We start from the raw sequence: 12966 nt of genomic DNA, 5'->3' as shown, positions 1-12966 counted from the left end.
CCAGAACGTAAAATCTGTATCGTCGAACTTGTTGATTCCCGGTCCCGATCCATCATCTCCGGCCATCGCTTCTCTAACCTTAGCAAAAAATCTAAAAAATCTTTTCTGATGTGGAAGATCAGGCAAAGCTCCAACCACATAGCATACTAAGAATTCTTAAGAATTTTCACAACAAGGCTCTGATACCAGTTGTTGGGAAATTACCCCGAAGCGATGCTAACCACGATGATAAAAGTACCCAAACTTGCGGAATAAAAATATCAACAAGAACACAAATATTTACGTGGTTCACCCAAAATAGGCTACGTCCACGGAGCACTGCAACTTTTATAACGGGAAGAAATATTACAACAAGTGTATGCACCAATACACTCAATATTTCTCACTCCCAAACCTCGAGTATATCGAGAAAATAATTTCTCTAACTCACACAAGAGAATTCTCGCACTCAAGAAAAAAATACACTCTTTTTTCTATGCACTCTCTTATTATCAAAGCTGAAAATCTTTTGATTTTGGGATTCAATAACTGAAGGAATTGAGCTCTATTTATAACTAATTCCTTCATTCCGTTTTATTAAAAAACCGATGTGGGATATGTGATTTATATTAATTTATTTAATGTGTGCGCCCCACCTCATTAATAAATCTCACCTAACAATTTTCTCATGTGAAGACTTGATTTCAATCATGTCTTCACACCATTCGTGCAGCAGCTCATACTTTCTTTATTAGTCCAGGAGACCAACTGAAGTCAAACACAACTTCAGTTTTTCAATGATAACAGCCTTCGTGAGCATATCAGCTGGATTCTTGCTTCCATGAATCTTCTCAAGCTTCAAGACTCCATTCATCCGATCTCTAAAGATCTCCATTCCAAGGATTTGTTTTGCAGCACCCAAATCCTTCAAAGCAAATTTCTTTGATAACTATTTCTCGAGTTTATCAATCTCCTCCAGACAAGCTCCTGCTATCAACATATCATCTACATATATCAGTAGTATGATATAATAACCATCAAGCTTCACATAACAACAGCGATCAGCCTGATACCTCATAAAACAGTCATTATTCATTACACCATCAAACTTCTTGTACCACTGTCTTCGAGCTTGTTTGAGACCATACAAGCTCTTCTGAAGTTTGCACGCCATTTTCTCTTTCCCTCGTACTTCAAATCCCTGTGATTGATTTATTTCTTCATCTAGCTCACCATGAAGAAACGTCGTCTTTACATCTAACTGTTCCAGATGTAAATCTTCTTTTACCATCAATCCAAGTACAGTCCTGATAGTAGTTAACTTTACCACCAGAGAGAAAATAGCAGTGTAACCAATGGCTTTCTTTTCACCTTTTACAAAAAGCATTTCTTTGTACCGCTTGCTACCGTCATGTTCTAACCGGTACTCCCACTTACTATGTAAAACCTTTTTACCTTCAGGAAGTTCTGACAACTCCCACATGTGATTGGATGACAGTTAATCCATCACATCTTCCATGGCTAACTCCCACTGTTTCAAGGTCTAATAAACATCCGATTTATTTTTTCACAAAATAAACCTAAAATTTCCTGCTTGAATCGTCAACAGTAGTGCCATAATATCCTGAGTCATTTCCAAGGGATGTCACAGGAGATGGTCCACATACATCAGTATGTACCAGCTCCAAATCAGCTGATTTCGGTTCTTTAACCTCTTTCGAAAAGCACACATTTTTCCGCTTTCCAAAAAATACAGCTTCACACAGCTTGTGTTCAACGATCTTTAATTCCGGTAGCTTTCCGTTTGAAACAAGCATTTTCATTCCCTTCTCACTCGTATCCCCAAGCCTATTATGCCATAGACTTGAATTAGCTCCAGCATCCATAGCCGCTAATTTATTTCTCAAACTGCAAGTCATATAAAGTGTTCCAGTTTTCTTTCCTCGAGCAACAATCATGGCTCCCTTTTTCACTTTCCAGGAACCATCACCAAAGGTCACCTTATGACCTTCGTCGTCAAGCTGTCCCACTGAAATCACATTGTGTGTCAACTTTGGTACATGCCTTACTTTTTTGATTTTCCAGACAGATCCATTTGTCATCTTCATCCGGATATCACCCATACCAATTATTTCCAAAGGTTTTTCATTAGCCAGGAAAACATTTCCGTAATCTCCCGCAATGTAATTATTGAATACATCACGATTGCCAGTGGTATGAAATGAAGCTCCCGAGTCCATAACCCAAGAATCAACCGGGCTTTCCATGGATAGTAATAGAGCATCATGTACCTCCTCAGCAACAACATTAACGTCGTTCTTTGTTGATTTGCAATTCTTTTTCTTGTGACCAGTCTTACCACAGCTCCAGCACTTCACATTCTTTTCAAAGTTGCTTTTGTCTTTTTCATTTCTTGACTTGGACCTACCGCGCCATCGGTTAGAAATCTTTTCGCCACTCCTGCCCCTTCCTCTGTTGTCAAGATTTAGAGCAGATCTCAATGATGTTCCTTCACCCGAATCCATCCTGCGAACTTCTTCAGCAAGAATTTGATATATGACATCATTGAATTGTAGCTTTCTTTTTCCAACAGAGTTGCTAACCGCTGCCCGCATAGGTTCCCAATTGTCTGGTAAAGATGCCAAAAGAGTAAGTGCCCGAATCTCATCATCAAATTTAATTTCAACAGATGTTAGCTGTGAAACAATCGTGTTAAATTCATTGATTTGTTTAGCCACCGATGCATCTTCTCTCATCTTCAAGTTAAATAACTTCTTCATGAGATGTACTTTATTATTTGCCGATGGCTTTTCGTACATGTCCGACAAAATGGACATCATTTCCTCCGTTGTTTTTGCCTCCGCCACGTTATGTGTCACGTTCTTCGTTAGGGTCAGTCGTATCACACCTAACACTTGTCGGTCAAGAAGCTTCCAGTCATCATCCTCCATTTTTTCGGCTTCTTTCCAGATAGAGGTTGATGCAACTTCCTGCTATACAAATAATCAATAATAAGTAGTCGCCAGAACGTAAAATCTGTATCGTCGAACTTGTTGATTCCCGGTCCCGATCCATCATCTCCGGCCATCGCTTCTCTAACCTTAGCAAAAAATCTAAAAAATCTTTTCTGATGTGGAAGATCAGGCAAAGCTCCAACCACATAGCATACTAAGAATTCTTAAGAATTTTCACAACAAGGCTCTGATACCAGTTGTTGGGAAATTACCCCGAAGCGATGCTAACCACGATGATAAAAGTACCCAAACTTGCGGAATAAAATAATCAACAAGAACACAAATATTTACGTGGTTCACCCAAAATAGGCTACGTCCACGGAGCACTGCAACTTTTATAACGGGAAGAAATATTACAACAAGTGTATGCACCAATACACTCAATATTTCTCACTCCCAAACCTCGAGTATATCGAGAAAATAATTTCTCTAACTCACACAAGAGAATTCTCGCACTCAAGAAAAAAATACACTCTTTTTTCTATGCACTCTCTTTTTATCAAAGCCGAAAAGCTTTTGATTTTGGGATTCAATAACTGAAGGAATTGAGCTCTATTTATAACTAATTCCTTCATTCCGTTTTATTAAAAAACCGATGTGGGATATGTGATTTATATTATTTTATTTAATGTGTGGGCCCCACCTAATTAATAAATCTATCCTAACAATTCTCTCACTTGAAGACTTGATTTCAATCATGTCTTCACACCATCCGTGCAGCAGCTCATACCTCCTTTGTTAGTCCAGGAGACCAACTGAAGTCAAACACAACTTCAGTTTTTCAATGATAACAGCCTTCGTGAGCATATCAGCTGGATTCTTGCTTCCAGGAATCTTCTCAAGCTTCAAGACTCCATTCATCCGATCTCTAAGGATCCCCATTCCAAGGATTTGTTTTGCAGCACCCAAATCCTTCAAAGCAAATTTCTTTGTTAACTCTTTCTCGAGTTTATCAATCTCCTCCAGACAAGCTCCTGCTATCAACATATCATATACATATATCAGTAGTATGATACAATAACCATCAAGCTTCACATAACAACAGCGATCAGCCTGATACCTCAGAAAATCGTCATTATTCATTACACCAACAAACTTCTTGTACCACTGTCTTCGAGCTTGTTTGAGACCATACAAGCTCTTCTGAAGTTTGCTTGCCATTTTCTCTTTCCCTCGTACTTCAAAACCCTGTGATTGATTTATTTCTTCATCTAGCTCACCATGAAGAAACGTCGTCTTTACATCTAACTGTTCCAGATGTAAATCTTATTTTACCATCAATCCAAGTACAGTCCTGATAGTAGTTAACTTTACCAACAGAGAGAAAATAGCAGTGTAACCAATGACTTTCTTTTCACCTTTTACAACAAGTATTTCTTTGTACCGCTTGCTACCGTCATGTTCTAACCGGTACTCCCACTTGCTATGTAAAACCTTTTTACCTTCAGAAAGTTCTAACAACTCCCACATGTGATTGGATGACAGTTAATCCATCACATCTTCCATGGCTAACTCCCACTGTTTCAAGGTCTCATAAACATCTGATTTATTTTTTCACAAAATAAACCTAAAATTTCCTGCTTGAATCGTCAACAGTAGTGCCATAATATCCTGAGTGATTTCCAAGGGATGTCACAGGAGATGGTCCACATACATCAGTATGTACCAGCTCCAAATCAGCTGATTTCGGTTCTTTAACCTCTTTCGAAAAGCTCACATTTTTCCACTTTCCAAAAAATACAGCTTCACACAGCTTGTGTTCAACGATCTTTAATTCCGGTAGCTTTCCGTTTGAAACAAGCATTTTCATTTCCTTCTCACTCGTATCCCTAAGCCTACTATGCCATAGACTTGAATTAGCTCCAGCATCCATAGCCGCTAATTTATTTCTCAAACTGGAAGTCATATAAAGTGTTCCAGTTTTCTTTCCTCAAGCAACAATCATGACTCCCTTTTTCACTTTCCAGTAACCATCACCAAAGGTCACCTTATGACCTTCGTCGTCAAGCTGTCCCACTGAAATCAGATTGTGTGTCAACTTTGGTACATGCCGTACTTTGTTTATTTTCCAGACAGATCCATTTGTCATCTTCATCCGAATATCACCCATACCAATTATTTTCAAAGGTTTTTCATTAGCCAAGAAAACATTTCCGTAATCTCCCGCAATGTAATTATTGAATACATCACGATTATCAGTGGTATGAAACGAAGCTCCCGAGTCCATAACCCAAGAATCAACCTGGCTTTCCATGGATAATAATAGAGCATCATGTACCTCCTCAGTAACAACATTAACATCGTTCTTTGTTGATTTGCAATTCTTTTTCATGTGACCAGTCTCACCACAGCTCCAGCACTTCACATTCTTTTCAAAGTTGCTTTTGTCTTTTTCATTTCTTGATTTGGACCTACCGCGCCATCGGTTAGAACTCTTTTCGCCACTCCTGCCCCTTCCTCTGTTCTCGAGATTTAGGGCAGATCTCAACGATGTTCCTTCAACCGAATCCATCCTGCGAACTTCTTCAGCAAGAATTTGATATATGACATCATTGAATTGTAGCTTTCTTTTTCCAACAGAGTTGCTAACCGCTGCCTGCATAGGTTCCCAATTGTCTGGTTAAGACGCCAAAAGAGTAAGTGCCCGAATCTCATCATCAAATTTAATTTCAACAGATGTTAGCTATGAAACAATCGTATTGAATTCATTGATGTGTTTAGCCACCGATGCATCTTCTCTCATCTTCAAGTTAAATAACTTCTTCATGAAATGTACTTTATTATTTGCCGATGGCTTTTCGTACATGTCCGACAAAATGGACATCATTTCCTCGGTTTTTTTGCCTCTGCCACGTTATGTGCCACGTTCTTTGTTAGGGTCAGTCGTATCACACCCAACACTTGTCGGTCAAGAAGCTTCCAGTCATCATCCACCATCTTTTCCGGCTTCTTTCCAGATAGAGGTTGATGCAACTTCCTACTATACAAATAATCAATAATCTGTAGTCATCAGAACGTAAAATCTATACCGTCGAACTTGTTGATTCCCGATCACGATCTATCATCTCCGGCCATCGCTTCTCTAGCCTTAGCAAAAAATCTAAAAAATCTTTTCTGATGTGGAAGATCAGGCAAAGCTACAACCACAGAGTATACTCAGAATTCTTAAGAATTTTCACAACAAGGCTCTGATACCAGTTGTTGGGAAATTACCCCGAAACGATGCCGACCACGATGATAATAGTACCCAAACTTGCGGAATAAAATAATCAACAAGAACACAAAGATTTACGTGGTTCACCCAAAATAGGCTACGTCCACGGAGCACTGCAACTTTTATAATTGGAAGAAATATTACAACAAGTGTATACACCAATACACTCAATATTTCTCACTCCCAAACCCCGAGTATACCGAGAAAATAATTTCTCTAACTAACACAAGAGAATTCCCGTACTCAAGAAAAAAATACACTCTTTTTTCTATGCACTCTCTTTTTATCAAAGCTGAAAAGCTTTTGATTTTGGGATTCAATAACTGAAGGAATTAAGCTCTATTTTTAACTAATTCCTTCATTCCGTTTTATTAAAAAAACCGATGTGGGATATGTGATTTATATTATTTTATTTAATGTGTGGGTCCCACCTCATTAATAAATCTCACCGAACAAGAACATGATGTCATACATTCACACCAGGGTAAAGAAATCGAATACCTTTTTAATCAATAAAAAAAATTCATGCATCAAAAGCAGAGACAAGTACTGTGAACATATTCAAGCGAAAATAAAACCTTGATTAATCAAGGATACGAAATACGTTTTGCACGGTTGTTCGTTTTGGTTGAAAAATGCACATAGTATTAGAAAAGTATGTTCCAAATAGGATGTATCACAAATAATAAAGTTATAGCTAGGATTTGTATAAAAATAATTCTCATGAAGTAAAGATAAAAAGCTGAAGGCAAATGGTATTAATAAAGGTTTCAAGAAAATTTCAAAATTATTTAAGTAGAGAAGTCCGATACAAAAATGTGCGAATAAAACTGGAAAAAAAATCCACTAAATCTTGCAGGCATACAGCAACTGAGATCTGTGCTAAAAATGAGTCAAGACAGCCTAAAAATTTTCTCTTCCGAAAAAAGATGCTCAAGGACAAAGGAATTCCATTGCCCCATATTTTACTTCGGTGCTTGTGTGGAGGGTAATGAAGAATCACACATTCAATAGCCACTCTAAAATTTCATTTGGCACACTTTTTAGGTAAACAGCAAATAAAAATATGATATTATCTCTCTTAAATTTTTAAATAAGTCCTTAAAGTCCACTTCATGCACCGTTGGCAAAATTTAATTCATAGGACCTTTAGGTTGGAAATTTCTAAGTAAAAACTGTAGTTCTAATGAGAAGATAACGGGGGATGTAACAAGTTCGTTTTAATGTCAAATATATCTTCAGGAAGTTCAGATATTGAAACTCACAGACAGATTAAGCTGGGGATGATACATCACTTTTACAATGAAACAACCATGATGATGCTCCAGTTTCCATATTCAGTAGTGCTGCTCCCATCTTGGGTCCTACTCAAACAAAAAGATTGATAATCATGAGACACAACAAGTTGTTTCAATGCAATTATTAACTTATTTTATGATATATCATAAATAAAATAATTTCTAAGAAAATATAAAATTTGTAACAAAAACTTAAAATGTTTCGGCAAATGAATCTTATGTCGACTCCTGATGCTTTCAGCAAAAAAAACTGAAAAAGTATCTAGTCTGTTGAAAATTCACGTCTTTTAAATATGGAAAATGTAAGGACCGTGTATCGTATTATCGTAAATCCTGTGTGATTATCGATAATTTATGAAATTGTTATGTGATTATGTATTTGATGTATATCGTGACAATGAAATTGAGAAAATGAGTATTGAATATGAATTGACGTTGTAAGAGCTCGAGTAGAGAAGTCGGACGCCAATATAGTACAAAAATAAATATTTGTATAGAATGTGTGGCGCCCGGGCGGTAGAAAATGACCGCCCGAGCGCCAGGGTATGTTAAATGAGTATGCGGGCAGAACATGCCGCGCCCGAGCGGTAGTTTGTGACCGCCCGAGCGCGGTACTAGTGAAAGCCGGGGGCAGAATGTCTCGCGCTCGGGCGCGAGAATTCTACCGCCCGAGCGCGAGAGGCGGTGGGATAAGGATAAGTTCTTTTCTTTCGTTCCTCCGTCATTTATTTTCAGTAACTTCGAGGGAATTCGAAAGATTTCGAAATTCTTTCTTTCAAATCGACTTCGAAACGCTGTCTAAACGCGAAACAAATTATATATTTGTGATCTTCGCGTCGAGGGCTTCTGACTGAGGTAATTTTCTTCTAGTTCCAGCAGCTCTAAATATCAAAGTGCTGGAATAGCATGTATTTGAAGTTGAATTTCTGATATGTAGTAGAATAATTGACAAGAAACTTGTATTCGAAGTCGAAATTGAATTATGATATAAATTTTATTTGATAATAATTTTTGAAGTTTCAAATGATATTTGAAACTAATATTAATGATTTTGGAGTATGTTATTGATGTAGATAAATTGTAATATCAATATCTTCAGGCTACATCAACAGGAAACGAAGAATTGAGGTATGTTGCGACCGAGTAACATACGACAGGTATCTGTATTATATGATATATGTCGGATTGATTTGATTGATTGGAATGAGATTATGTGTCTATATGCCTTATTTGTTGATTGATGTGGCATACATGACATTGAGATTGAGATATCGATGTATAAAATAAATGTTTTGTTAACACACATCATTTTATGCATACATCGATACATGACATGCACGTTGAGCTATGATCCTTGGATACCTTGATATGATTGGATTGGATTCCGGGGTTTGTGAACACAATCGCTATGCCGGTATTATATGACCCGTAAAACATAGACAATTGTGGCCCCATATGATTGGATATGAGATTTGGGATTTGATGGCGCTTTGCCGACGCTATCATACGAGTATCCTATATTGGCCGGTGTGCCAGCTCGAGCATTGATTTGATAGCGATTCGATTGATTCTGACATGTGCTCAGTGGATGGGCATTTGACCCGATACCTCCACGACATACATGCATTGCATACCATATATCATTGTTTAGATATCTGTGGTATATATGATTGGTTGTTCCATACGGAGCTTTGCTCACCCTCAAGGGGGGCTGTTGTTGTCTTTGTGTGTGGACAATGGCAGGTACTCCAGGATATCAGGAGACCGGAGAGGGTACTTCTGGAGGGAGCCACAGCTTGGGCTGAGGTTTTATGTTTATGTCTTGTTCCCAGTATATATGTATATGTATCTATATACCGGGGCATGTCCCGAGGATATGAGTTGTTTGTATGTGATTGGCTTTGATTACGTGTGGGCGTGTATTATGATTTGAGATTAAATACTATTTTCAGTATTCAAATTATATAAGAGATTTTTTGGGCTCATTGTAAAGAAATTTTAAACTCGTTTTTCGCTGTAATTAGTTAGCCCTAATCAAAGTGCATTGTAATAACGATTAGGAGCTAAGGGCTCCACAGAAAATGTGTCAAAAACACATCTACCTTTCAATTTTATAGGTACAAGAACGATCAAGACCAACAACCAGGGAAGCCCTCACAAAATCATAGGGAGAAAATTGTTAAAAATTACTAGCTTGCCATATGTGTCAAAGTATCATTTTCCATTTTGATCAACGGAAGGCCAAGGGACAAATTTAATACTTACAAAGGGCTTAGACAAGGTGATTCGCTGTCTTCTTTTTTGTTCAATTTGGTAGTGGATGTGTTGGGGAGATTGATTGATAAAGCCAAGGACGAGAATTTAATAAGAGAGATTGAGATTGGAAGAGAAGATAGAGATATCTCATATTCAGTTTGCGGATGATACACTTTTCTTTATGAGGGATGAGGATCATATTAGGTTTTTGGTGCAAGTTGTGAGATTATATTGCAACATGTCTGGATTAAAAATAAATTGGAAAAAGAGCGTTTTGTTGGGTATTCACGTTGAAGAAAAAGAAGTTGAACCGATAGCACAACAAATTGGAAGTAGTATGGAGAAGTGGCCAATTAAGTATTTGGGTGTGCCTTTAGGTGGAAATCCATTACAAGCATCGTTCTGGGAAACTATTCTGTCTAAGATGTCGAAAAAATTGGCAAGTTGGAAAAAAGTTTTTTTGTCAAGAGAGAGAATATTAACTTTGATAACATCTGTTTTAAATGCACTTCTGATATACTATATGTCTCTTTTCATGATACCTAAAGGTATAACGGAAGAGATGGAGAAAATTTCAAGGAAATTTTTATGGATGGAGCGGATGGTGAAGTTCATAATCACTTGGTTGCGTGGGAACAAGTGTGCAAACCCAAAGAAAATGGGGATTGGGTATCGGGAAAATTATGTTGAGGAACAAAGCCATGTTGGGTAAATGGCGGTAGAGATTTTACATGGAAGAGAGGACATTGTGGAAGAAGATAATAGTGAGTATGTGTTAAATGAAAACGGGTGGGATGTGGGTTTAGCAAGAAGCGGGGCATTTAGATGCTCATGGAAGTTTATTTCCTGAATATACCCAACTTTTCAGCAACTAGTTTCGATTAAGGTTAGAGGAGGTAACAAGGCTAGATTTTGGAAGATAGGTAGTGGGGGGATTACTCCTTTAAAGAACTTTTTCCGGCCCTATTTCGGATTTATGTTGTTCACAATTTGCCTATATCACACTTTGTTCATTTTAACAATTTGTCGTCTACCCAATCACAGGATTTTCATTTTAGAAGGGTCGTGAGAGATGAGGAGTTGTTTCAGTTTACTATGTTATTAGGCTTCTTAGATAGGACTAAGTTGGTTGAAGTGGTAGATGACTATCGAGTGCAGAGTGGGGATCCTTCTGGTATTTTCTCTGTAAAATCTTTCTTTGAGTCGTTTTTTCCACATACTTGCTTCCTAGTTTTTCTTTTTTCCATGTTACATGGAAGGCTCCGATTCCAACAAAGATTCGGGTATTTTTGTGGACAGTGATTCTGGGTAAGCTACCGACCTCGGAGATGATGCAAAAAAAAAAAAAGTGGCCCTCAATTGCTATGAGTCCCAGTTGATGTGTGTTGTGTATGAATGAAGTGGAAAATCATGTGCTAATGCATTGTACATTCACGAACGGCTTGTGGAATAGAGCTTTGACAGAACTAGAATTGTTTTGGGTGGTTCCTAAGTCAACGACTGATTTATTTTCTATGGATTTAGGACAACTAACATGTACGAGGGGAAGAATTTTTTGGCAAGTGATGGTGCAAGGCACATGCGGGACAGTATGACTAGATAGAAATCGAAGAATTTTTGAAGATATGGAAGACAATATAGATCAGTGCTGGGATAAAATCAAGACAAAAGTTGCTTTGTGGATCGACATTCATGATAAATTCAAGAACATGACGACTTTAGATATTTTGAGAGATTGGGCTTATGTGTATCATTGATACAGCTTTGATGTTATGTTACTCATGTTGCTGGTGGATAACTAGCCCACTGTTGTAACTAACTCTTATCATATCATTAATAAAATATTGTTTCTTATTAAAAAAAAAAAGAACTCCCAATCTATTTCAACATATTTTGGTGTCTTGCAAATTGATCAAGATTGAGTGACCATATAGGATATGTCATGTATCTCCGTGTTGAACCAATTTCTTGTCCAACCTTTTCCAACTTGAAAAAAACTGAAAATCTCACATAAAAGCTTCAGATTTAAAAATAATAAGAGAAACAAAATAACATAGAAAACATAAAGGAGAAAAACATATCAGGGATGGAGAGCTAGCAAATTTTTTTTAAAGAACTAATCGCATGAGCTTCCAGTTTCCTCCTATATCTCGATACACATGGTAATCTAGAGATTTTTTTTTGAATCACCTTCAAAATCCTTTTGTTTGATTTTCAAGATGTTGTATTTATAGGCCCCAAAACTGATATAGCCATTATACACAAAAATATGATCGTTAAAGAGCTTTCTGGACTGTTTCTGAACTTATATAATTTGGCCCACAAACGATGACGTGGCAATTACCACAAACTGATGACGTGGACAAGTTTTAATTGGTTGGTGTTGAACTGATCGGTGTCTAACTAGTCAAATGGTTCGAGATTCAGTTGATGTGCTCTTGCTGATTTCAGTTTGTGCAGAACTAGTAGCTTCATCGTCATTTATCAGCATTTTAAACTTATATTCAGACTTTGAATTCTGAAGATGATTTGTAGATCATCTTCTTATCTTTCCAACACATACCGAATTGTTTCATTCCAATAACCGAGTTAAGAGATATGTCCAAAATATCGTAGCTGCTCAAGCTCAACTGATTGCTACATATCAGCTCAACTGTTTGCTGAATATTAGCTCAATTGGTCCACTGAACTGCTTCAGCTTAGCATAGATGAATTCCAATTTTACCCAACTGATGTGAAATACTACTTGTCCCAAATTGTGTTTTCTGATCAGTTAAGTTTGTGAATTTTCATTTGAATCATCCAGCCAAAAGATATCATTGAAACATTGAATCTCGCCAGAAATTCAGTTCAGCTAAATTCAGTTCAACTGATTATTGCATATCAGCTCAACTTGTCCACTGAACTTCTTCCATTTAGCATAGATGGATTCTTGTTTTGCCCAACTGATGTGAAATACGAGTTGTCTCCCAGATTGAGTTTTCTATTCATTCGTTTTGACGGTTGGTCATTTGGATTAAGGAGCTGTGATATATCACCAAAATACCGAATCTTGCCAGATTTTTAGTTTGGTTAAATTCGAGTTTCAGCTTTTATCTTGAGTTAACAACTTCACACTTGAGTAAATATGTTAGAAACACAATAACAAGTTTTGTTACCATCAAAATCAAGATTGTTACGATTTCTAAACCCAACACTATATCTT

This window comes from Primulina tabacum, chromosome 11 (assembly GCF_025594145.1).
Source record: "Primulina tabacum isolate GXHZ01 chromosome 11, ASM2559414v2, whole genome shotgun sequence".
NCBI classification, from domain to species: Eukaryota; Viridiplantae; Streptophyta; class Magnoliopsida; order Lamiales; family Gesneriaceae; genus Primulina; species Primulina tabacum.
This window is presented reverse-complemented; position numbering follows the sequence as displayed.